This window comes from Anguilla anguilla, chromosome 10 (assembly GCF_013347855.1).
Source record: "Anguilla anguilla isolate fAngAng1 chromosome 10, fAngAng1.pri, whole genome shotgun sequence".
Classification (NCBI taxonomy): domain Eukaryota; kingdom Metazoa; phylum Chordata; class Actinopteri; order Anguilliformes; family Anguillidae; genus Anguilla; species Anguilla anguilla.
In genome coordinates this window covers 27771219-27797328 of record NC_049210.1, presented here as the reverse complement: position 1 = coordinate 27797328, position 26110 = coordinate 27771219, and the positions used below count along the sequence as shown (strand labels likewise).

The following is a 26110-nucleotide window of genomic DNA, read 5'->3' as shown; positions in this document are numbered from 1 at the left end:
GAACAGTTTAAACAATAGCCCAAATTACCTGGAACGTTTAGTCCCAGGAACTACTTTTCAAGGAACTAAAAGGTTCCTTCAGCCCATTGTTGTCTGTGTTTCCACCGTGGTCTAAAGACCCGCGAAGATTAGGCAAATTAGTCCACTGACGTATGTAAGTGACGTTGTCGTGGGTCCATCTGTCCTAACGATTTCTTCTGTAACCCCATAATACCACTGGAATGCATTATTTTCCAATAACCAGGACAGCCGGAGGGGTTTATTCCACTTATACAACGGGTTACCAACAATGACTATATATGGTTACTTTAGTATTTATTGATTTTTATCGACTTAATCACCTGAAATTGAAATATTCTTCCGCGGCCGTTTGGGCATATTATTTTACCATTGTCAAGCAAAACTCTCGTTGGCAGTTCGACTTGGACCGTTGTTATGCAACAAACAGGATACAACAGGCCAATAGACAGATTGTAACTGTTTTATATATCCTCTCAAACACATTCATTATGTTTTTATGCGAACATTCACTTTCATGTCTTGACATCCAAGATGACAGAATGCAATTACCTTCTACAAATAACTGGTAACAACAGCAGAAAACATGCACACGTCGTAAACAATCTGCTGTTGAATTGATTACTTCGACTCTCATCGTCATTTCCATATAGGCTAATCGCAAAATGACAAGAATAAATAGAATAACAACTCGGACTAGCGTGAAAATTTAAATTAATATTGCAGTGGTACAGCCACCGTTTGCTTCCCTTGAAAGTTATTGCTAGCGGAGCAGCGAAGTGTGCTCTCCAGATGCGAACCATGCACCCAATAAAGTCCATGTCTAGTCTTCTGGCTCTTTTTGTGGAATTGAAGAATCGCAGAGTGAAATTATGACAGTCTGAAAAAGCAAAAGGGACGATTACTAGAATTAACCTGTTATTTTACCCTGACAGAAAGTGCGGAAGGTGATTTCTAGTTTGCTTTTACTGTATCCCCAATGTAAATTAGGCAGAGCTACCGCATACCTCACATAACTGTGTCAAATGTTTTGAGTCAATTATAACGGACTAACAAAGAAAATCCGGAAGAAAATATTCAGCAACCGAATTAAACCGTTTGAATGTTTTGGTACGTAATATGCTGTCCCAGCATGAATGCTTGAATGCAAATACGAAAGTAAGAAAAGAACAGAAGAGCACACGTTATAATCCTCAATCTTAATTTCTCATCTGTTCCAAGACGTTGGCAGGCTATAACCAAGGCTACTGTGCCGCATTACATAGAAGTTTGAGTTATTATGAAAATAAATTGGTTTGCGGCCGCAGATTTTTTTAAATGGCGGTTGAAATAAAATATTGTGAGTAGTCGACCAATCTGAAATATTCAGCGCTTGCGCCCCACCCCAAAACTTCCGGCACTTTTGGAAAGTACTACCCCCGAGCAGGGACTTTTTTGGGGGTAAAATAAAGTCCCTGGAACTTAATTTAGACCTGTGATGGAAACGCGGCTAATATGTTTTCTGTAGAAGGCTATATAAGCGAAGTTTGACATGATCACATCCTATTGTACAAAGAAAGCATAATAACTATGATTGAATAGAGTTCGCTTATAGAATTATATATAAAAACAGATGGTGCTTAACATAGACAAGCATGTTTTTTCCGATATTTAACGAGTGTCAAAAATACAAGGGCCCAAGCAAGAACAGAGTGTTTTATGTAAATGGACTGCATTTATATAGCGCTTTTATCCAAAGCGTTTTACAATTGATGCCTCTCATTGGCCAGAGCAGTTAGTGGTTAGGTGTCTTGCTCAAGGACACTTCGACACGCCCAGGGCAGGGTTTGAACCGGCAACCCTCCGACTGCCAGACAATCGGTCTTACCTCCTGAGCTATGTCGCCCCTCCTGAGCTATGTAGGGCTCTCTGCGAGAGGACCACCCCACCCCAAGACCATGGGTCCCAGTACAGCTGAACTTCCTGTACTAACTGTATTGCCCATAACTCCGCCACTGCGTTCAAGGGGTCCCTGGTCAGACTTGATATGCAATGACTATATAAAGATTTGGGATAATATTATATTTTATTATATTAAGTTATAAACCTTTTTAACTTTTGATGGCGGTTCCCATGGGTGCCTTTGAGTATGGGTGAGGGTCCCTAAAAAGACTTTCCCTAGAAAGTCTATTCACACCATGGGTTTGAATAGACTTTCAAACCCATGGTGTGAAAGTCTATTAAATTCAGCAGTTCAGGATATTACATTTCAGTACTTAAGTAATATTCATAAAATATGAATAAAATGCTGTGAAAATTGAGGAATGGTATTTACGAGAAATACATGTTGTGAACCTGATGGTGTCTCGCTAGACCAACAAGCTGCTTAATAATAAATGTAACATTAAAGTTTGTTTATCCTTCTGGGAAAGGTTTATGTTGGAGCCCAACTGCCTAGCAAGTCAAGAAGCCACAATATTGCTGCCAGCTGTTCAGAAGGCTGGTCATTCATGGATTGTGGTATTTTGTGGGATTCCTGTGGTGGTTTCTGGGATAGCACCTTGGCCAAGAAGTTATCACTGGATTTCTCTTCATCAAGGGGTAGTTTTCTGGGCTGATTTGAGCAGCCTTACTGTGCTGTATTTTTTCATTTGGGCATTTCTGTTTTTCTAGTATTGTTTTGCCTCTTTGTTTGTATAAATCAATAATACAATTATACAAGACTAAATAATTATATAAGATTGATTTGGATTTCAATGTGAATTTAGCTCGGACCACAATTTGGAATAAAAATATCTTCTATGAATTTGCACATAGGCCCATGTCCAGGTACATGTACCTATACATTTCACATCAATTCCAAATCAAATTCCTATTTTGGTGTGTTTCTTCGTGTTGCATCACACGCTTGGGTCCCTTCAACATGGTCACTTTTTGTAGATTTACACCTTCTATTCAGTACTGTTCAATTCAGTCACATGAAAAACACAAGGAAGCTTTGTACTAGATTGCCCTGCAAAAAGAACCTGGTTTGATCATATTTCCTTTGATTCATAATCTAATGAGAAAATAAGTACTTCCCTCTGATGTTTGCTCATGCAGAAAAACCACTTTGTTAACCCAGAGCTGATACGTTTTCTAATTATATGCAATGAACAGGGATGAATTGAAAATAAATAACTAACGTATCCATATACAATCTTGGGCAATAAAATTAATTATGATGTAAATTATCCCATGCAACCTTTTGAAAAGGTACACTGTAAAAAAAAAAAAAAAAAAAAAAAAAAAAAAAACCTCACAGCTGTGATTGCCAGAGCTTGACTGTGAAAGATAAGGTGACAACATTCGAAAGATTAAGTTCAGGAAATTGGGTTCCCATAGACCTGCAGTTTGTTTACAGTAAATTGCATGAACTGTAACATCGAAAAATCAACATCAGTGTTTCAGCATAATACTGTAAAAAACTTTTTTACATTTTACAATTTCCATGAAAGATACAGTTTTAACTTCAGTAAATTATGGTATTTTCTAGCAAAGATCCACTATGGTTGTCAGAAATATCACGTTGTAACAAACTCAGCAGGGAGCAGGCAGGAATCAAACTCAGCCTTGCCTGGGTGAGAGGCAGCTACCCGAACCACTGCACTAAAGATGAATTCACCATTACCAGAGCAGCTAACCAGCATACTGCGCAGATCACTACACTACTCTCCAAAGAACACAGAATGTACCTCACGCTCGCACTCCACTCACAAGTTGCAACCAGCTGAGGACACTGCCCTCACCAGCATACACCAACAATGGACTCAAGGCAGAGACCAGGCAGATCAGGGAAAACACTTATTACAAACTTTTATTGTATGCATAATGTAAGCTTGACCCTAACAGTGGAGAATGTCTGAAGGCCAAAACTCTGTGCACAACATTCTATCAATGGTTAGGCACTGGGCCGCAGTCAGTGGGATGGGTCTTAGGCCTAGGGGATGTCCGTAAGGGCTCAGTTGGCAGGCTCAATACTGAACATTTTCATCAGCCACCACTCTGCTCAACTTCACCGTTGTCTCACTGGCCCAGCCTGCAGCAGCATGGACAGGGCTGAGTGTCACCACCTCCACTCCACACTCAGACCTGGACAGCATTGCAGGGCCTATCATTCAATAATGCAATCAGGCCGCCATCAGCATACCAGTGCTTGTTCCAAACTGGTTTCCCCTTGCCTGAGTAGCTGACCCTATATACAGTGCCTTTCAAAAAGTATTCAGAGCCCTTCATTTTTTCCACATTTTATGATGTTAGTCTTATTATAAAATGGACTTAATTCATTTTTATTCTCATCAATCTACACACAATATCCCATAATGACAAAGGTGCCTTTTGGCAAACTCCAACCAGGCTGTCATGTGCCTTTTACTGAGCAGTGGCTTCCGAAACAGGATGCACCTGAGCTAAATTTTGAGTGTCATAGCAAAGGGTCTGAATACTTATGTAAATGTGATATTTCAGTTTTTTATTTTTAATAAATTTGCAAAACAAAAACCTGTTTTCCTTTAATCCTGATTAAATATACCGTTATTGATTATATTGTTCATCAACATGAGATAATGTTTTCTGCAAAAATACCACAATCAAGGATTCAATGTATATTTGTTAAAATGAATCGTAAAGCAGTTTCTGACAGAAAAAAAATTAAATTTACCTTCTCTACGCGTAGGCTACTCAATCTGTTCATTCAAAATTCCACAAAATTTAGTGCCTAATTGTCAATTAGACAATGTATTCATTTTATTATCTGTTATATTAACAAGGCTAAATGAAAGCCTTGTTGAAGCCTTGAAAGCCTAAATAAATGCACAATTAAAATTCAATAAATTGTTTTTATTGTAAATAGGCTACAGGCAATGCACTCATCCAATAAGCAAAGTACTAGGCTAGGCTTAAATAAATTTCAAATTACATGCGAACCAACTTTCTATTAACTTCTGGAACACTTTATAGCCTGCCTGCAACAGCAATTTATATCCGTATATGCTGCTGACGCTGAATGCCCACAAAGATTATAGGAACATGAAATGAAATTGTTAAAAATAACAATGTTTAATTAACACCCAATTAATACATTACTTTGCATTGTTCTGTTTTCATGCATTTATCTCCAACTGAACAAAACTTCAAATTAAGGACTAAAGATTAGAGTCATGCCCATTGAATCCTTATGTACTGTTGTGGTGAAATATAATTAAATATACAATACTGAAACAATGATCAATACTGGTTTATATCATTGAACTGACAATGAAGGGTATAAAATAAGCCTAAATAAGACACTCATCCTTTTGTATTAAATCATCACATCTCTCAATGTATGCATTCCATGTTCCTTATACAATTGCTTTGTTAAATACTCACACACAATCTAATGAAATTGGTTCTTAATGATTACAGCATTGATTTGCATTGCCACTGGGAGAGCCTTTTCAAAATCTGTATAACAAAGAGGCATTGATCATAAATCTAGAAACCACTAAAATACTTCAGAACAACGCACAATATGAGATGCCAGATACAAACTCCTGATATGATTATTCACTATTAGGCCTTTTTTTTCCTCAGCAGGCTATTTCAGTCATTACAGTATCTTAAATAATCAAATGTGGTTTTAATTAGTTAGATGCTACTGTAGACATTAAAGTAAATCTCACTTTAACTACTTTACACACATGCCAAATCTGGCTAATCCTTGCCCATTTAGGGGTACCCTATTTAAACCTTTATAACTCCAGATTAAATTAGATTATATTCATAATTTAGGAAGAAATAAAGTGCCAAAAGAGCGTAAGAGCGTCTGCCAAACGCCTGTAATGTAATGTATAGAGACAGAGCACAACGCATCATACTCTGAAAACCACGCCCACCGGAGGGGAAAACAATCGGCGCCACAATATGCAAACCGAGGGCTGAAATGCTAACAAAATGTCTGTAGCTAGCTAACAACATTAGATTTAAGCATGTCAAAGGATTATTTTAGCACCCTATGTCTACCTACATTAGTCTAGCTCTAGCTTGCTACTGTCTGCCACAGCATTTCCACAATCTGGGGATGCAACCGCCATTCCCCGTAAAGTGGGTTTCCCCTTGACAACAGATCTGCGCCCGTGTTTAGAATGCTGGAACACGGGTCGCGCGTATTGACAGAAAGTGACGGCTGCTCCAGACCAGCAGTCTTTGGGCTAGACAGTGGAGCTGGAGGGAGCGCATGCCACCTTGCCGACTGACACATGCAACCGCAGTCGTGTTGTCGCAGTGGATTAGCACATGATGTCCCCTTAGACGGGGGATAAAATATCTGAGAGCTATCCAAATGCTTAGTAGCTACAGATAATTGGTGTGAGCTGAGCGTAGCTGGATTGGCCAGGTCTGTGAGCATGTGAGCTGGAAATGCTACTGCTTTGAAATTTTACTATTTGGATTTTGTTCTGCTGAAAACGTTTATCTTGAGACTGTCTTCTATCTTTTGAGTTGTACCTACCAAAATCAAGAGTGTGAGGGAACGCTAGCTGACGTTAGCTAGCTGGGGAGACATGGACAAATTTTTGCTGAAGAGAAAAGATCCTGTCTCTGATCAACATCAACTGTCAACATCCGAAGGGGACGCACGCTCAACATCAAAACAACCGAGCCTCCTGAAAAGCGAAAGAGCAGCGAGGAAATGCCAGGAGGAATACCTGAAATATGGATTTACATTTGCAGAACAGGGTGGAGTAGAAGTGCCACAGTGTGTCATATGTACAGCTCGCCTCTCGAACGAATGCATGAAACCGTCAAAGCTACTCAGACACCTGGAAACGAACTACAGCAGTTTGAAAAATAAACCTTTGGATTATTTCAAGGAGAGTTTAAAGGTTTTCAAAGGTCAGCAGTCTTTAATAAGACAGACATTGAAGGTGAGTTCCAACGCCCTTAAAGCCTTTTCAAGTAGCACTACGAGTTGCGCAAGTAAAAAGCACACTCTGTTGCAGAGCCTTTAATACTGCTGTCTGTCCTTGACATTTGCAAAACGATGTTTGGAGCAGAATATGGGGATAAACTCAAATGCATTCCTTTGTCTGACAACTCAAAATCCCGCAGAATTGATGAAATCGCATCTGATGTCAAAATTCAGCTGATCGAAAAACTTAAGTCCACTGAATTTGCAATACAATTGGATGAATCAACAGATATCGCCAACGTCGCACAGTTAATCGCTTTCTTGCGTTTCATTGATGATGGCGAGATATCGGAAGAATTTTTATTTTGCAAACAGCTGACCGGTCGCACCACTGTTGATGTTTTCAAAGTAATTGATGACTTTTTCAGAGACAATGATATATCCTGGACAAAATGTGTAGCTTTGTGCACTGATGGAGCGATGGCGCATGTAAAGCAAGCTGCCCCGAAATAATGTGGACACACTGTGCTGCATCGGGAAAACCTTGCCGCTAAAGAGTTATGTCCTGAACTCAGCAATGTACTTGGAACAGTCAAGGTTGTTAACTTTATTTTAAAAAAAGGGCATTGAACACACATCTTTTTGCATCTCTGTGCGAGGAAATGGGCGACCAGCACAGCGCTCTTTTATTTCATTCAGAAGCAAGGTTGCTTTTGCGAGGAGCTGTGTTAACACGAGTACTTGAATTGTGTTCAGCAATACATTAATTTTTGGTTTCCCAAAACCCACTCGAATGGGCCAGCTGTTTTGAAGACAATGTCATGTTGTCAAAACTAGCATATCTCACAGATCTCTTATCTGAATTAAACAAGCTGAATTAATCGATGCAGGGGCGCAATGCAAATGTCATTCAGTTGCATATGACAAGCTCAAGGGATTTGTGAAAAAAGTCAAGAGATGACAGTCGCGAGTGGCAGAAGGGAACATTTCCATGTTTTCCTCGTTGGAAGAGATCGCCCAAAACAATGCAATCACATGACTTGTGAAGTGCATCATCTGCGCTCACTTGAAAGGAATTGAAAAACAGTTTGAAAAGTACTTTCAGGAGTCAGAGTATTGGCATCGTGACAGAACGTGGATTCAGTTTCCATTCGCAGAGAATGCAACACATGGCTAAAGTTTATCTAGCATTGAAGAGGACCAGCTAATTGAACTGTTCAGTGATAGCATTCACAAGAACAGTTACCAGACAAAAACTCGCACACAATTCTGGACTGGTTGCCAGGTTGAATTCCCTGATCTCACCTCAAAGGCAATGAAACGCCTTTTGCCCTTTGCCACCACTTACAGTATTTGTGTGAAAGTGCATTCTACAACCAGAGAATGACCCGAGACTTAGCTTATCCACAATCTCCCCAAGGATAGATCAGCTGAGTGACTCCCACCAGGGTCAGGTTTCCCATTAAACTTAAGTAATGTTGCGTTGATTTTTAATATTAATGAATCATTAATAATTGTTCATCTTTCTTTCAATGACAGTGTTTAAGTAGATTGAACGACAGATTAAAATCCCCAATACACAAACAAATTTCATTTATTATTGAGGGGGTCCCTGGTTTCTCCTTTCGTCTCCACAGGGGTCCCTGGTCGAAAAAATGTTGAAAACCCTTGCTCTAATCAAATAGCTTTTCAGTAGCGAAGCTCTTTTAGTGATCAAGTAGTGCGGTAGCGTCCACACAAGCTACATTTTCCCAAGCATTTCTGAAGCTCAAGCGCAGCGGAGCTTTCTGCTGCGGTCTGAAATAAAACTGCTAAGGATCAGTAAATGACGCCATCGCCATACATGGACCTGTAGCCTATGTGTAGCCAACAGAAGCACTTCTGTATGACGGTGACATCACGTACCAATCCTTGGGCTGATGCCTGGAATACTTGGAACTGTACTTCCCGCTAGGGTTTTCAACACACTTGTCCCTGGTTACGGTTATAGCCTACACTTCGTTGTACATCGCTCTAGATAAGAACATCTGCCAAATGCTTGTAATGTAATGTAACATATAGGAGGGAAGAGGTGGGGAAAAAATGAGGGAACAGAGGAAAAGTTGAAAAGTTCATATTACTCTGAAATATGACTTGCATTGGCAGTAAGGTGCATGATTGTCCATGGATGTTAGAATTAAGTGTGCCTTGATACTTGAATAAGACAAAATTGTAGAATTTTATTTCTTTTGTAGGGGATCCACCCAACTAAAATGGCCCCCTTGGAATGAAGTTGGTTCAATGTAAAAAAAATAAATAAATAAAAGCTTTGATGTAGTAAACTACTTTTTCCATGTTGCTGTAGCTTGCTACATTTCTCTGGGGGGTAGCTTCAGTGTAGTGAAGCTTCATTTAATGTAGAGTAACTGGTAGCTTAGCTCACTACACTTTCCAAGTAGCTTCGCCAACACTGATTATAACCAAGCGGCCAAAACCAGACTTCGTTTTTGGAAGCTCATTTCCTGGTGTTGTAGTTCCTGGTTGCTCACTAGCGCCACTACGGATGGCTCCAGTATAGGTGTTTTCATATCCGGTTTCCATGTAAGTCTACGGTACAAATGAGATCAAAATACAAAGTCAATAATTTTTTCTCACAAGAACAAATAATCATAATAGGTGTATTTTATTCGTCTTATGACTGTCCATGGGTCGATTTCATGATTTATTGCGTCATTTGGGCACAGTGCAATATTGTTCTGGACCAATGAGGTACAGCTTGCGTCACTTCCGGATTACTGCGGAGGACTGAGCTACAGAAGGGGCTACAGTCTATGGTCACGGTCCGCCTGTGCTAAGTCTGAAAATACAGGCATCCCATTTCGTGGTGATTTAATTATGGCGTGTGCTATTTACAGCTGCACTAGACGACCATAAAATAATCCTCCTAAGTTTTTCGGTAGCCGAGTCATTATTACTGTTTCCTTTAGCCTACTTAACCAAATAATTACTTGGCAGAAAGCGTAGTCAGCTTGCTATATTTGATAGTCCAGTAGTAGCCTATGCTACAAACAGTTCGCAACTTCGGCTACCAAGCCATTTGGCTAGCTAGCTAACTTAACCGGCAAACATTCAATCTGCCAGACGTGTTTGACGGCTTGTCAGTCGTGTACATTCCGTAAATGTCTACCTGGGCCATGCTTCACGCATGTGACAAAGCTAGGCTACTATAATCCCGATTTTGGGATTAAACACTTTTTCAGTTTCACGAAGCGAAGTCTCAAGGTTCATTTGCTGAAATATACAACACACGATGAAATCACACACAGAATTTAACGAAATTAACCATCTTGGCATTTAGAAAGGATCATGTTTTTAGCATTTAAGAGGACCGACAAGCTAGGCATTTAAGACCGTGGTTCTCTCAGAATCGGTTCTGGGGGGGCTCCTTGCGTCTATTGGCTTTTCTCCATTGTTTTGATGATTTACAAGAAAAAAAATAATAGCCTAATATAATAATAATTAGAAATTCGATGTAGGCTACATCATTTTTGTCTTCATGCACCAGGTGGAAAACTTGCTGTACAAAGTGCGTTGTCATATTTACACCGCCTGCAGATCAGCTATTAAAATACTTGGTAGATTTGTTAATTATTATTCGATAGAAAGTGATTTGCGAACGATCGGTCAGCTAGCGTCACCCAGCAAGTGAACACCACAAACGGCGATGGAGTAGCAGTTACTGGCTCATTAACTGACTGTGGCGAAACCTATGACGATAACTTGCTCGGTTAACAGCAGATCTACCAGACAGTTATACGAAAATTAGCCTAGTCAAATCACCAGTAGCCTACACGTCTCTGATTGATTGACCATCAGTGTAGTCAATGTTATTCCCCTGTGGTTCATATTGCTAATTCGTGAGCTAACCACGGATAGCCTACCTAGCTCACTGGCAAGCTGATATGCTAGCTAAGCATATTCGTTTTGCTGAGAAACATGAATGAAGATAACTGAACATAGCCTAATTGTATTTTTAATGTCATACATATAACGTGATTACATGACACAGTACAGTCAACAGATGGAAATTAAACTCCGTAAACATCTGATAATATATTTTAAAACGTAACGGCAGACAGTCAACTAGCCTCGTTCAGGTTGATGGGCTTTTCCGCACCGGACTGTCAATCAAATTCTAAAACTCACAAGACCGCTTAACTCTATGGTTTTGGCTCCAAATCGAGAAAATGGCCGCGCCCGCATTGAGCTTCAAAATGTGTTTTTGAGACCCACGGAGTGTCAGTGGGTGACGTCACAGTAGCTTTGTCCATATTTTTTACAGTCTCTGATTATAACACATGAAAAAATACTGACTAACATTATAGCTTATGTAGCAGGAAGAAGTGCTTTAAACGCAATTAACTTATTCAGCTATAAGTGCTTCGAGTCCATTTATATATTAACACAGAAGTTAGTCACCAACATGAAACATGTTCAGGGTTTAACCAACAAATGCGGCGCTGGCTATTTTTAATGTGGCGTTTGCTTGCCGTTTGCTTAGCATAGGTAAACATAACACACCTTCTGCTGAACACATGTACCAATATTTAAACCGTGGCAGCTCATATGAACAACTTCGTTTACGTATTTCATTAATTGAGCATGAATTTAACTTGGCGCCGCTAACCGGAGCTAGTCTCCTTCACATCAAAGAGCGAACGTGTTAACAAGCTAAAAGCAAACTCACTCACCAAGAATGAAAGAATAAGAAAACAGTAAGGCGCACTCCCGGTAGCTCAACTGAGGGCATAAACCTTCCTACAATTAATGTGTAGCCAATTATATCATATTCTGATAAAACTATGAACTTATTTGAACACAATCTACTCACGGAATGTTTTCTGCCTTTTCAGTCTCACTCCCCAGCTGATCATGCAGTGCACGTATGCTAGAAGTGTCACTCAAAATCAATTAAAGGCGGGACTACTTTATTTTTCACTTATGATAAGCTAAGTGAGAGCTCCTGACCTCACTCTTTTTAAAGTCTTTTTTATGTCCCCCTCAATGTTGAGAGAGCATTGAATTGTGCCCCCATTAATTTAGTTATTTAAATATCATTATATCGTAGAAAACAGAATATAGCTATACGTTAAGGTTCAGAAGCAGCATGTTGCAGGTGTGTGTGTTGGGGAGGGAGGGGAGGGGAGGGGAGGGGAGCTCTCAGAGACTAAAAATATGGACAAAGCTACTGTGACGTCACCCACTGACTCTCCATGCGTCTCGAAACCACGGCTGCGTACGAAGTCAAAAAAATTACGTCCTTTGTCTTTTCCTAACCACTTTTCCTTGACCTCGATGGAAAACGTCACAAGGTTAAGGAAAGATGTGAAGGAGAATTCAAAAGGAAAAGACAACCGGGGTGCTAAGAGAATCCGACTGCTCTTACACTAATAGGCTACGTAATTATGCAACGGCGGGTGTTATTGATATGGGTCTGCCGTGGTGAAACTACAGTGTTCCTAAGATGGACTACTAAAAGCGCATCTTAGATACTTCGCCCCGTATGTTCTTACCGTGTTGTTTCATGCAGGCTATATAAACGTGGACAACCCGGTGAAAAATATAACTTTATTACCAAGGTTGGAATAGAAATAAAAAAAAGGAATATTGGCTACCAGTCACAAAAGTGAAACTAAATGGTTGTCACATTGAGAATGGTTGCACACGCTCACCCTCCTGTCCACTCATATTTATCGACATGAACCCCAATTAGTATGATTGTATGAAAATAATTGTTAAATTTATGCAAGATAGGTAGAACATGTTAGGACTACAAATTTACTACTGCACATATCATCATTCTTATGTTTCAAACATGTTGAATCAAAAACATCTGGATAAAAACGTCTCATATCCCTTTTCTTGAAAGATAGATTTCTGCGTTATGGTTAATATGCTGATTATGATCTGATTATAAGCCTATGCATATAATAGCTTAAGAACCACCACACAACTCAGTCATGTTGATCGTTTGTTCTCGTGAACGGCCGAATGGTGCGTCGTTTTAAATGTTGCTGCTGCAAGGAATTGTGGGACAGCATTGTCTCCTTATTTTCGTAAAAAGGATGGTCCAGTGTTCGCTATGCTAAAGGAGATAAGAAAGGAAGCATTGAAGCACTTTTTTTGTTAGCATTTAGAGAATTCGAACAGCTCTTATCATGGCTGCCACTCAGATACTTCTGGGTCATTTCACTCAGTTAAGAACCTTCCTAAGCAAAAAAGACTATTCGGACGCAGCCCTAGTCTCACCCCTACTGTAGCTTAGTCCTCCGCAGTAATCAGGAAGTGAAGCAAACTGTACCTCAAACTGTACCAACAAATATTATAACAGTGCACAAATGACACAATAAATCGTGAAATCGGCCCATGGACATTCATAAGACGAATAAAATACACATTTTGTGACTATTTGTTCTTGTGAGAAAAAATTATAGACTTTGTATTCTGACCGCATTGACTTGCATGGAAACCGGATATGGAAACACCTATACTGGAGCCAACCGCAGTGGCGCTAGTGAGCAACGTCTCTCAACAAGACCAGGAAGTACGCTTCAAAAACGAAGTCTGGTTTTGGCTGGTTTTTGAGTCAGAGATATAAGGCATTTTCTCTAAGGACGCACTGATTGATTGACCACTGATCGTTATCAGCTGATAATACTGCTAATGTTTTTGCTAGTTCGAAAAGAACCAATTGTCAGTTTCGATTATGTCCTGTCAATCAAAAATTGTATATTTGTAACAGTGTAAATATTAATCTTGTAGTATTATAGTTAAATTCATTTTTAATTTGGGCACACCAACCATTTTTTTGGTAGGCCTTTTTTTTATAAACGGTGCATCTAGTTTTGTCGATGGTAGGCTTTTATTTTATGGTATATTCCGGTGCACTGTGGGTAACCTACAGCAGTGTAGGATTGCCATGCAGCGGGTAAGCTGGTTCTTATTCACTCTAATAAGTGAATTTAAAACCATTTATATTGTCACACGGTGTGTACAAGTAATCAATATCATATAATATTGTATTATAACGCATAGCTAATACAATTAGCTTAGTATTCTGTTAAATGCGTAATTGTCGTCTTTGAGGCTATGCGAATGCCACGTTGCACTTTGGTTAGCTGCGATGCTAGCTTTATCCAGAACATTCGTGTAACAAGTTGTTAATGTAGATATCTTTTTTTTTTTTTTTATTCAAGAGTGAGCAAGCTGTGCTGAACCACTTATTCACCTTCCTGAACAGACTGATTGTGTGTGTCCCATTACAGGTATGATCATGTGTTTGTTATATTAACCATTTGGCTCACGTTCACCATTTTAATAAGTAGGCCTAAAGGCTGTTCATTCGCGTTTGTCGACTGGAATATGCCTGCTTCTGTAACATTCCCGAGGGTGGCAGCAGAGGACCATTTGTAAATTAATTATTCCCTTGTTAAAAAAACGTATGGGCATTCAGAGCATAGGATTATATGACAGTCATTTTAATATATTTTATTTTATTTCATTTGTAAGTTTATTTTATTTAGATTATTTACTATACGATCACAATGTAAAGACTACAATGTTAAGTTTTTCAAGCCAACAGGGTAACCTACAGCAGTGTAGGATTGCCATGCAGCGGAGTGAGCAAGCTGCAAACTTATTTACCTTCCTGAACAGACTGGTTGTGGGTGTACCATTACAGAATAAAATACTTGAATGCTCCATCCACCTTGACTCCTGTACCGTGTATGAAGCAGTGAGCAGAACAGGGAAACATAGCGGTCACATTGGTGCCGTGACCCGTTGATTCTTCGATCAAGTTGGTGCTTCATCTTCACGACCCGGGGACCCTTCTGCTTGTCCATGTGGAGTCAGGTGGACATATAAATGGACTGACATAATTCAAATTTTTCTTTCTCTTTCTGCTCAGGTGTGAATGTTTTATATTTGAGTCAATTCAGTCGGTTTTGATATTGTGCATATTTTCATCTGGCATTTTAGGATGAGTTATGTTCAGAGAGATTTCAGCACTCCACTGAATGAAAGTATTGGGTGGGGTAGGGGTAGAGGTGTTTTGATTATACCTACATCATTGCAGTTTGATAGTCCTGTTCATGGTGATGTTGGGATGGTGGATAGTCAGGGTTCCGCCGAGGCTCCTTTAGTCAGTGGGAGCGGGGTTCCTTCCCAGAGCCATGACATAGGTGTCACAAGGTCTCAGGGCGTCAGTACCTCCACACCAAACCCTACCACTCATACTGCTGATTTAGTGAGTCAAATGGGAGATGTAATTCAGCAAGTCAGTCAGCAGCTTGCATATGACATAATCACTCACCTCAGTAAATCCGTTAGTGCCACACCACCAAATGCTACTGCCACGCACACTGACACGAACACCTCTGCGTCACAAGTACTAGGCCTCTCCCAAGTCCAGCTGGTGTCCCACAGGAAGGTGAAGGAGCCTCCTAGCTTCAGAGGGGATGGCTCTGATTCTGTTTCTGTGTGAGAGTGGGAAGACCTTGTGAAATTACATTAAGAGAGGGAATTTAAGAACTGAGGAGCAGGCAGAGGAGATTCTCATTCATCTTAGAGGCAAAGCTAGAGATGTAGTCAGGTTCGGTACAAGAAACAGTGACATCGATATTACCCACAACCCTGAGGCTATTTATGGCCTTCTCCGGAAACACTTTTACACAGTCCCAAGCTCACCTCTTCCGCTGGCAGACTTTTACACTGAGAAGGATGAGGACGCATTTGACTACTGGCTCAGGCTGAACCGTGCAGTGGACCTTGCCATTGAACGCCTGAAGGAGCAAGTCATTGGATTGCCCAAGCACAGAGGTGGCATGGATGTTCAGAAGGAACTGTCCCTCCAAAGAGCTTGCCATGACGTTCAGGTCAAAAACGGCTGACAAGTGGTCTGCGCATGTGCATAACTGTTTTTACTGGTTGTCAGAAATATCACATTGTAACAAACTCAGCAGGGAGCAGGCAGGAATCAAACTCAGCCTTGCCTGGGTGAGAGGCAGCTACCCGAACCACTGCACTAAAGATGAATTCACCATTACCAGAGCAGCTAACCAGCATACTGCGCAGATCACTACACTACTCTCCAAAGAACACAGAATGTACCTCACGCTCGCACTCCACTCACAAGTTGCAACCAGCTGAGGACACTGCCCTCACCAGCATACACCAACAATGGACTCAAGGCAGAGACCAGGCAGATCAGGGAAAACACTTATTACACACTTTTATTGTATGCATAATGTAAGCTTGACCCTAACAGTGGAGAATGTCTGAAGGCCAAAACTCCGTGCACAACATTCTATCAATGGTTAGGCACTGGGCCGCAGTCAGTGGGATGGGTCTTAGGCCTAGGGGATGTCCGTAAGGGCTCAGTTGGCAGGCTCAATACTGAACATTTTCAGATTAAATTATAATGCTGAGAACTGTGGTACACGTCATGTGGTGCAGGCCACAGGAACCCCGCCCTCCCTGTCATCAGCCACCACTCTGCTCAACTTCACCGTTGTCTCACTGGCCCAGCCTGCAGCAGCATGGACAGGGCTGAGTGTCACCACCTCCACTCCACACTCAGACCTGGACAGCATTGCAGGGCCTATCATTCAATAATGCAATCAGGCCGCCATCAGCATACCAGTGCTTGTTCCAAACTGGTTTCCCCTTGCCTGAGTAGCTGACCCTATATACAGTGCCTTTCAAAAAGTATTCAGAGCCCTTCATTTTTTCCACATTTTATGATGTTAGTCTTATTATAAAATGGACTTAATTCATTTTTATTCTCATCAATCTACACACAATATCCCATAATGACAAAGGTGCCTTTTGGCAAACTCCAACCAGGCTGTCATGTGCCTTTTACTGAGCAGTGGCTTCCGAAACAGGATGCACCTGAGCTAAATTTTGAGTGTCATAGCAAAGGGTCTGAATACTTATGTAAATGTGATATTTCAGTTTTTTATTTTTAATAAATTTGCAAAACAAAAACCTGTTTTCCTTTAATCCTGATTAAATATACCGTTATTGATTATATTGTTCATCAACATGAGATAATGTTTTCTGCAAAAATACCACAATCAAGGATTCAATGTATATTTGTTAAAATGAATCGTAAAGCAGTTTCTGACAGAAAAAAAATTAAATTTACCTTCTCTACGCGTAGGCTACTCAATCTGTTCATTCAAAATTCCACAAAATTTAGTGCCTAATTGTCAATTAGACAATGTATTCATTTTATTATCTGTTATATTAACAAGGCTAAATGAAAGCCTTGTTGAAGCCTTGAAAGCCTAAATAAATGCACAATTAAAATTCAATAAATTGTTTTTATTGTAAATAGGCTACAGGCAATGCACTCATCCAATAAGCAAAGTACTAGGCTAGGCTTAAATAAATTTCAAATTACATGCGAACCAACTTTCTATTAACTTCTGGAACACTTTATAGCCTGCCTGCAACAGCAATTTATATCCGTATATGCTGCTGACGCTGAATGCCCACAAAGATTATAGGAACATGAAATGAAATTGTTAAAAATAACAATGTTTAATTAACACCCAATTAATACATTACTTTGCATTGTTCTGTTTTCATGCATTTATCTCCAACTGAACAAAACTTCAAATTAAGGACTAAAGATTAGAGTCATGCCCATTGAATCCTTATGTACTGTTGTGGTGAAATATAATTAAATATACAATACTGAAACAATGATCAATACTGGTTTATATCATTGAACTGACAATGAAGGGTATAAAATAAGCCTAAATAAGACACTCATCCTTTTGTATTAAATCATCACATCTCTCAATGTATGCATTCCATGTTCCTTATACAATTGCTTTGTTAAATACTCACACACAATCTAATGAAATTGGTTCTTAATGATTACAGCATTGATTTGCATTGCCACTGGGAGAGCCTTTTCAAAATCTGTATAACAAAGAGGCATTGATCATAAATCTAGAAACCACTAAAATACTTCAGAACAACGCACAATATGAGATGCCAGATACAAACTCCTGATATGATTATTCACTATTAGGCCTTTTTTTCCTCAGCAGGCTATTTCAGTCATTACAGTATCTTAAAGAATCAAATGTGGTTTTAATTAGTTAGATGCTACTGTAGACATTAAAGTAAATCTCACTTTAACTACTTTACACACATGCCAAATCTGGCTAATCCTTGCCCATTTAGGGGTACCCTATTTAAACCTTTATAACTCCAGATTAAATTAGATTATATTCATAATTTAGGAAGAAATAAAGTGCCAAAAGAGCGTAAGAGCGTCTGCCAAACGCCTGTAATGTAATGTATAGAGACAGAGCACAACGCATCATACTCTGAAAACCACGCCCACCGGAGGGGAAAACAATCGGCGCCACAATATGCAACCGAGGGCTGAAATGCTAACAAAATGTCTGTAGCTAGCTAACAACATTAGATTTAAGCATGTCAAAGGATTATTTTAGCACCCTATGTCTACCTACATTAGTCTAGCTCTAGCTTGCTACTGTCTGCCACAGCATTTCCACAATCTGGGGATGCAACCGCCATTCCCCGTAAAGTGGGTTTCCCCTTGACAACAGATCTGCGCCCGTGTTTAGAATGCCTGGAACACGGGTCGCGCGTATTGACAGAAAGTGACGGCTGCTCCAGACCAGCAGTCTTTGGGCTAGACAGTGGAGCTGGAGGGAGCGCATGCCACCTTGCCGACTGACACATGCAACCGCAGTCGTGTTGTCGCAGTGGATTAGCACATGATGTCCCCTTAGACGGGGGATAAAATATCTGAGAGCTATCCAAATGCTTAGTAGCTACAGATAATTGGTGTGAGCTGAGCGTAGCTGGATTGGCCAGGTCTGTGAGCATGTGAGCTGGAAATGCTACTGCTTTGAAATTTTACTATTTGGATTTTGTTCTGCTGAAAACGTTTATCTTGAGACTGTCTTCTATCTTTTGAGTTGTACCTACCAAAATCAAGAGTGTGAGGGAACGCTAGCTGACGTTAGCTAGCTGGGGAGACATGGACAAATTTTTGCTGAAGAGAAAAGATCCTGTCTCTGATCAACATCAACTGTCAACATCCGAAGGGGACGCACGCTCAACATCAAAAACAACCGAGCCTCCTGAAAAGCGAAAGAGAGCAGCGAGGAAATGCCAGGAGGAATACCTGAAATATGGATTTACATTTGCAGAACAGGGTGGAGTAGAAGTGCCACAGTGTGTCATATGTACAGCTCGCCTCTCGAACGAATGCATGAAACCGTCAAAGCTACTCAGACACCTGGAAACGAACTACAGCAGTTTGAAAAATAAACCTTTGGATTATTTCAAGGAGAGTTTAAAGGTTTTCAAAGGTCAGCAGTCTTTAATAAGACAGACATTGAAGGTGAGTTCCAACGCCCTTAAAGCCTTTTCAAGTAGCACTACGAGTTGCGCAAGTAAAAAGCACACTCTGTTGCAGAGCCTTTAATACTGCTGTCTGTCCTTGACATTTGCAAAACGATGTTTGGAGCAGAATATGGGGATAAACTCAAATGCATTCCTTTGTCTGACAACTCAAAATCCCGCAGAATTGATGAAATCGCATCTGATGTCAAAATTCAGCTGATCGAAAAACTTAAGTCCACTGAATTTGCAATACAATTGGATGAATCAACAGATATCGCCAACGTCGCACAGTTAATCGCTTTCTTGCGTTTCATTGATGATGGCGAGATATCGGAAGAATTTTTATTTTGCAAACAGCTGACCGGTCGCACTACCGGTGTTGATGTTTTCAAAGTAATTGATGACTTTTTCAGAGACAATGATATATCCTGGACAAAATGTGTAGCTTTGTGCACTGATGGAGCGATGGCGCATGTAAAGCAAGCTGCCCCCGAAATAATGTGGACACACTGTGCTGCATCGGGAAAACCTTGCCGCTAAAGAGTTATGTCCTGAACTCAGCAATGTACTTGGAACAGTCAAGGTTGTTAACTTTATTTTAAAAAAAGGGCATTGAACACACATCTTTTTGCATCTCTGTGCGAGGAAATGGGCGACCAGCACAGCGCTCTTTTATTTCATTCAGAAGCAAGGTTGCTTTTGCGAGGAGCTGTGTTAACACGAGTACTTGAATTGTGTTCAGCAATACATTAATTTTTGGTTTCCCAAAACCCACTCGAATGGGCCAGCTGTTTTGAAGACAATGTCATGTTGTCAAAACTAGCATATCTCACAGATCTCTTATCTGAATTAAACAAGCTGAATTAATCGATGCAGGGGCGCAATGCAAATGTCATTCAGTTGCATATGACAAGCTCAAGGGATTTGTGAAAAAAGTCAAGAGATGACAGTCGCGAGTGGCAGAAGGGAACATTTCCATGTTTTCCTCGTTGGAAGAGATCGCCCAAAACAATGCAATCACATGACTTGTGAAGTGCATCATCTGCGCTCACTTGAAAGGAATTGAAAAACAGTTTGAAAAGTACTTTCAGGAGTCAGAGTATTGGCATCGTGACAGAACGTGGATTCAGTTTCCATTCGCAGAGAATGCAACACATGGCTAAAGTTTATCTAGCATTGAAGAGGACCAGCTAATTGAACTGTTCAGTGATAGCATTCACAAGAACAGTTACCAGACAAAAACTCGCACACAATTCTGGACTGGTTGCCAGGTTGAATTCCCTGATCTCACCTCAAAGGCAATGAAACGCCTTTTGCCCTTTGCCACCACTTACAGTATTTGTGTGAAAGTGCATTCTACAACCAGAGAATGACCCGAGACTTAGCTTATCCACAATCTCCCCAAGGATAGATCAGCTGAGTGACTCCCACCAGGGTCAGGTTTCCCATTAAACTTAAGTAATGTTGCGTTGATTTTTAATATTAATGAATCATTAATAATTGTTCATCTTTTCTTTCAATGACAGTGTTTAAGTAGATTGAACGACAGATTAAAATCCCCAATACACAAACAAATTTCATTTATTATTGAGGGGGTCCCTGGTTTCTCCTTTCGTCTCCACAGGGGTCCCTGGTCGAAAAAATGTTGAAAACCCTTGCTCTAATCAAATAGCTTTTCAGTAGCGAAGCTCTTTTAGTGATCAAGTAGTGCGGTAGCGTCCACACAAGCTACATTTTCCCAAGCATTTCTGAAGCTCAAGCGCAGCGGAGCTTTCTGCTGCGGTCTGAAATAAAACTGCTAAGGATCAGTAAATGACGCCATCGCCATACATGGACCTGTAGCCTATGTGTAGCCAACAGAAGCACTTCTGTATGACGGTGACATCACGTACCAATCCTTGGGCTGATGCCTGGAATACTTGGAACTGTACTTCCCGCTAGGGTTTTCAACACACTTGTCCCTGGTTACGGTTATAGCCTACACTTCGTTGTACATCGCTCTAGATAAGAACATCTGCCAAATGCTTGTAATGTAATGTAACATATAGGAGGGAAGAGGTGGGGAAAAATGAGGGAACAGAGGAAAAGTTGAAAAGTTCATATTACTCTGAAATATGACTTGCATTGGCAGTAAGGTGCATGATTGTCCATGGATGTTAGAATTAAGTGTGCCTTGATACTTGAATAAGACAAAATTGTAGAATTTTATTTCTTTTGTAGGGGATCCACCCAACTAAAATGGCCCCCTTGGAATGAAGTTGGTTCAATGTAAAAAAAATAAATAAATAAAAGCTTTGATGTAGTAAACTACTTTTTCCATGTTGCTGTAGCTTGCTACATTTCTCTGGGGGTAGCTTCAGTGTAGTGAAGCTTCATTTAATGTAGAGTAACTGGTAGCTTAGCTCACTACACTTTCCAAGTAGCTTCGCCAACACTGATTATAACCAAGCGGCCAAAACCAGACTTCGTTTTTGAAGCTCATTTCCTGGTGTTGTAGTTCCTGGTTGCTCACTAGCGCCACTACGGATGGCTCCAGTATAGGTGTTTTCATATCCGGTTTCCATGTAAGTCTACGGTACAAATGAGATCAAAATACAAAGTCAATAATTTTTTCTCACAAGAACAAATAATCATAATAGGTGTATTTTATTCGTCTTATGACTGTCCATGGGTCGATTTCATGATTTATTGCGTCATTTGGGCACAGTGCCAATATTTGTTCTGGACCAATGAGGTACAGCTTGCGTCACTTCCGGATTACTGCGGAGGACTGAGCTACAGAAGGGGCTACAGTCTATGGTCACGGTCCGCCTGTGCTAAGTCTGAAAATACAGGCATCCCATTTCGTGGTGATTTAATTATGGCGTGTGCTATTTACAGCTGCACTAGACGACCATAAAAATCTCCTCCTAAGTTTTTCGGTAGCCGAGTCATTATTACTGTTTCCTTTAGCCTACTTAACCAAATAATTACTTGGCAGAAAGCGTAGTCAGCTTGCTATATTTGATAGTCCAGTAGTAGCCTATGCTACAACAGTTCGCAACTTCGGCTACCAAGCCATTTGGCTAGCTAGCTAACCTTAACCGGCAAACATTCAATCTGCCAGACGTGTTTGACGGCTTGTCAGTCGTGTACATTCCGTAAATGTCTACCTGGGCCATGCTTCACGCATGTGACAAAGCTAGGCTACTATAATCCCGATTTTGGGATAAACACTTTTTCAGTTTCACGAAGCGAAGTCTCAAGGTTCATTTGCTGAATATACAACACACGATGAAATCACACACAGAATTTAACGAAATTAACCATCTTGGCATTTAGAAAGGATCATGTTTTTAGCATTTAAGAGACCGACAAGCTAGGCATTTAAGACCGTGGTTCTCAGAATCGGTTCTGGGGGCTCCTTGCGTCTATTGGCTTTTCTCCATTGGTTTTGATGATTTACAAGAAAAAAATAATAGCCTAATATAATAATAATTAGAAATTCGATGTAGGCTACATCATTTTTGTCTTCATGCACCAGGTGGAAAACTTGCTGTACAAAGTGCGTTGTCATATTTACACGCCTGCAGATCAGCTATTAAAATACTTGGTAGATTTGTTAATTATTATTCGATAGAAAGTGATTTGCGAACGATCGGTCAGCTAGCGTCACCCAGCAAGTGAACACCACAAACGGCGATGGAGTAGCTAGTAGCAGTTACTGGCTCATTAACTGACTGTGGCGAAAACCTATGACGATAACTTGCTCGGTTAACAGCAGATCTACCAGACAGTTATACGAAAATTAGCCTAGTCAAATCACCAGTAGCCTACACGTCTCTGATTGATTGACCATCAGTGTAGTCAATGTTATTCCCCTGTGGTTCATATTGCTAATTCGTGAGCTAACCACGGATAGCCTACCTAGCTCACTGGCAAGCTGATATGCTAGCTAAGCATATTCGTTTTGCTGAGAAACATAAATTGAAGATAACTGAACATAGCCTAATTGTATTTTTAATGTCATACATATAACGTGATTACATGACACAGTACAGTCACGGATGGAAATTAAACTCAGTAAACATCTGATAATATATTTTAAAACGTAACGGCAGACAGTCAACTAGCCTCGTTCAGGTTGATGGGCTTTTCCGCACCGGACTGTCAATCAAATTCTAAAAATCACAAGACCGCTTAACTCTATGGTTTTGGCTCCAAATCGAGAAAATGGCCGCGCCCGCCATTGAGCTTCAAAATGTGTTTTAGAGACCCACGTAGAGTCAATGGGTGACGTCACAGTAGCTTTGTCCATATTTTTTACAGTCTCTGATTATAACACATGAAAAAATACTGACTAACATTATAGCTTATGTAGCAGGAAGAAGTGCTTTAAACTCAATTAACTTATTCAGCTATAAGTGCTTCGAGTCCATTTATATATTAACACAGAAGTTAGTCACCAACATGAAACATGTTCAGGGTTTAACCAAACAAATGCGGCGCTGGCTATTTTTAATGTGGCGTTTGCTTGCCGTTTGCTTAGCATAGGTAAACATAACACACCTTCTGCTGAACACATGTACCAATATTTAAACCGTGGCAGCTCATATGAACAACTTCGTTTACGTATTTCATTAATTGAGCATGAATTTAACTTGGCGCCGCTAACCGGAGCTAGTCTCCTTCACATCAAAGAGCGAACGTGTTAACAAGCTAAAAGCAAACTCACTCACCAAGAATGAAAGAATAAGAAAACAGTAAGGCGCACTCCCGGTAGCTCAACTGAGGGCATAAACCTTCCTACAATTAATGTGTAGCCAATTATATCATATTCTGATAAAACTATGAACTTATTTGAACACAATCTACTCACGGAATGTTTTCTGCCTTTTCAGTCTCACTCCCCAGCTGATCATGCAGTGCACGTATGCTAGAAGTGTCACTCAAAATCAATTAAAGGCGGGACTACTTTATTTTTCACTTATGATAAGCTAAGTGAGAGCTCCTGACCTCACTCTTTTTAAAGTCTTTTTTATGTCCCCCTCAATGTTGAGAGAGCATTGAATTGTGCCCCCATTAATTTAGTTATTTAAATATCATTATATCGTAGAAAACAGAATATAGCTATACGTTAAGGTTCAGAAGCAGCATGTTGCAGGTGTGTGTGTGTTGGGAGGGGGGAGGAGGGAGGGGAGCTCTCAGAGACTAAAAAATATGGACAAAGCTACTGTGACGTCACCCACTGACTCTCCATGCGTCTCGAAACCACGGCTGCGTACGAAGTCAAAAAAATTACGTCCTTTGTCTTTTCCTAACCACTTTTCCTTGACCTCGATGGAAAACGTCACAAGGTTAAGGAAAGATGTGAAGGAGAATTCAAAAGGAAAAGACAACCGGGGTGCTAAGAGAATCCGACTGCTCTTACACTAATAGGCTACGTAATTATGCAACGGCGGGTGTTATTGATATGGGTCTGCCGTGGTGAAACTACAGTGTTCCTAAGATGGACTACTAAAAGCGCATCTTAGATACTTCGCCCCGTATGTTCTTACCGTGTTGTTTCATGCAGGCTATATAAACGTGGACAACCCGGTGAAAAATATAACTTTATTACCAAGGTTGGAATAGAAATAAAAAAAAGGAATATTGGCTACCAGTCACAAAAGTGAAACTAAATGGTTGTCACATTGAGAATGGTTGCACACGCTCACCCTCCTGTCCACTCATATTTATCGACATGAACCCCAATTAGTATGATTGTATGAAAATAATTGTTAAATTTATGCAAGATAGGTAGAACATGTTAGGACTACAAATTTACTACTGCACATATCATCATTCTTATGTTTCAAACATGTTGAATCAAAAACATCTGGATAAAAACGTCTCATATCCCTTTTTCTTGAAAGATAGATTTCTGCGTTATGGTTAATATGCTGATTATGATCTGATTATAAGCCTATGCATATAATAGCTTAAGAACCACCACACAACTCAGTCATGTTGATCGTTTGTTCTCGTGAACGGCCGAATGGTGCGTCGTTTTAAATGTTGCTGCTGCAAGGAATTGTGGGACAGCATTGTCTCCTTTATTTTCGTAAAAAGGATGGTCCAGTGTTCGCTATGCTAAAGGAGATAAGAAAGGAAGCATTGAAGCACTTTTTTTGTTAGCATTTAGAGAATTCGAACAGCTCTTATCATGGCTGCCACTCAGATACTTCTGGGTCATTTCACTCAGTTAAGAACCTTCCTAAGCAAAAAAGACTATTCGGACGCAGCCCTAGTCTCACCCCTACTGTAGCTTAGTCCTCCGCAGTAATCAGGAAGTGAAGCAAACTGTACCTCAAACTGTACCAACAAATATTATAACAGTGCACAAATGACACAATAAATCGTGAAATCGGCCCATGGACATTCATAAGACGAATAAAATACACATTTTGTGACTATTTGTTCTTGTGAGAAAAAATTATAGACTTTGTATTCTGACCGCATTGACTTGCATGGAAACCGGATATGGAAACACCTATACTGGAGCCAACCGCAGTGGCGCTAGTGAGCAACGTCTCTCAACAAGACCAGGAAGTACGCTTCAAAAACGAAGTCTGGTTTTGGCTGGTTTTTGAGTCAGAGATATAAGGCATTTTCTCTAAGGACGCACTGATTGATTGACCACTGATCGTTATCAGCTGATAATACTGCTAATGTTTTTGCTAGTTCGAAAAGAACCAATTGTCAGTTTCGATTATGTCCTGTCAATCA

The 26110-nt window shown here is 40.2% G+C and overlaps 1 protein-coding gene across 8 annotated transcripts in view; it reads right to left on the bottom strand.

Annotated features, from left to right (window-relative positions):
- The window catches only part of LOC118206456 (brother of CDO), a 374202-nt gene that overhangs the window by 313962 nt on the left and 34130 nt on the right, over nucleotides 1-26110 (bottom strand). For 6 of the 8 annotated variants that reach the window (XM_035379212.1, XM_035379206.1, XM_035379211.1 and 3 more), the window contains exons 1-2: nucleotides 24222-24503; nucleotides 15279-15441 (exon numbers count right to left, since the gene is read on the bottom strand). The gene's annotated coding sequence lies outside the window, so the exon portion shown is untranslated. Of the gene's footprint in view, nucleotides 1-11795; nucleotides 12078-15278; nucleotides 15442-24221; nucleotides 24504-26110 lie in introns of those variants that run through there. The other 2 variants (XM_035379207.1, XM_035379209.1) reach the window with 2 other exon arrangements.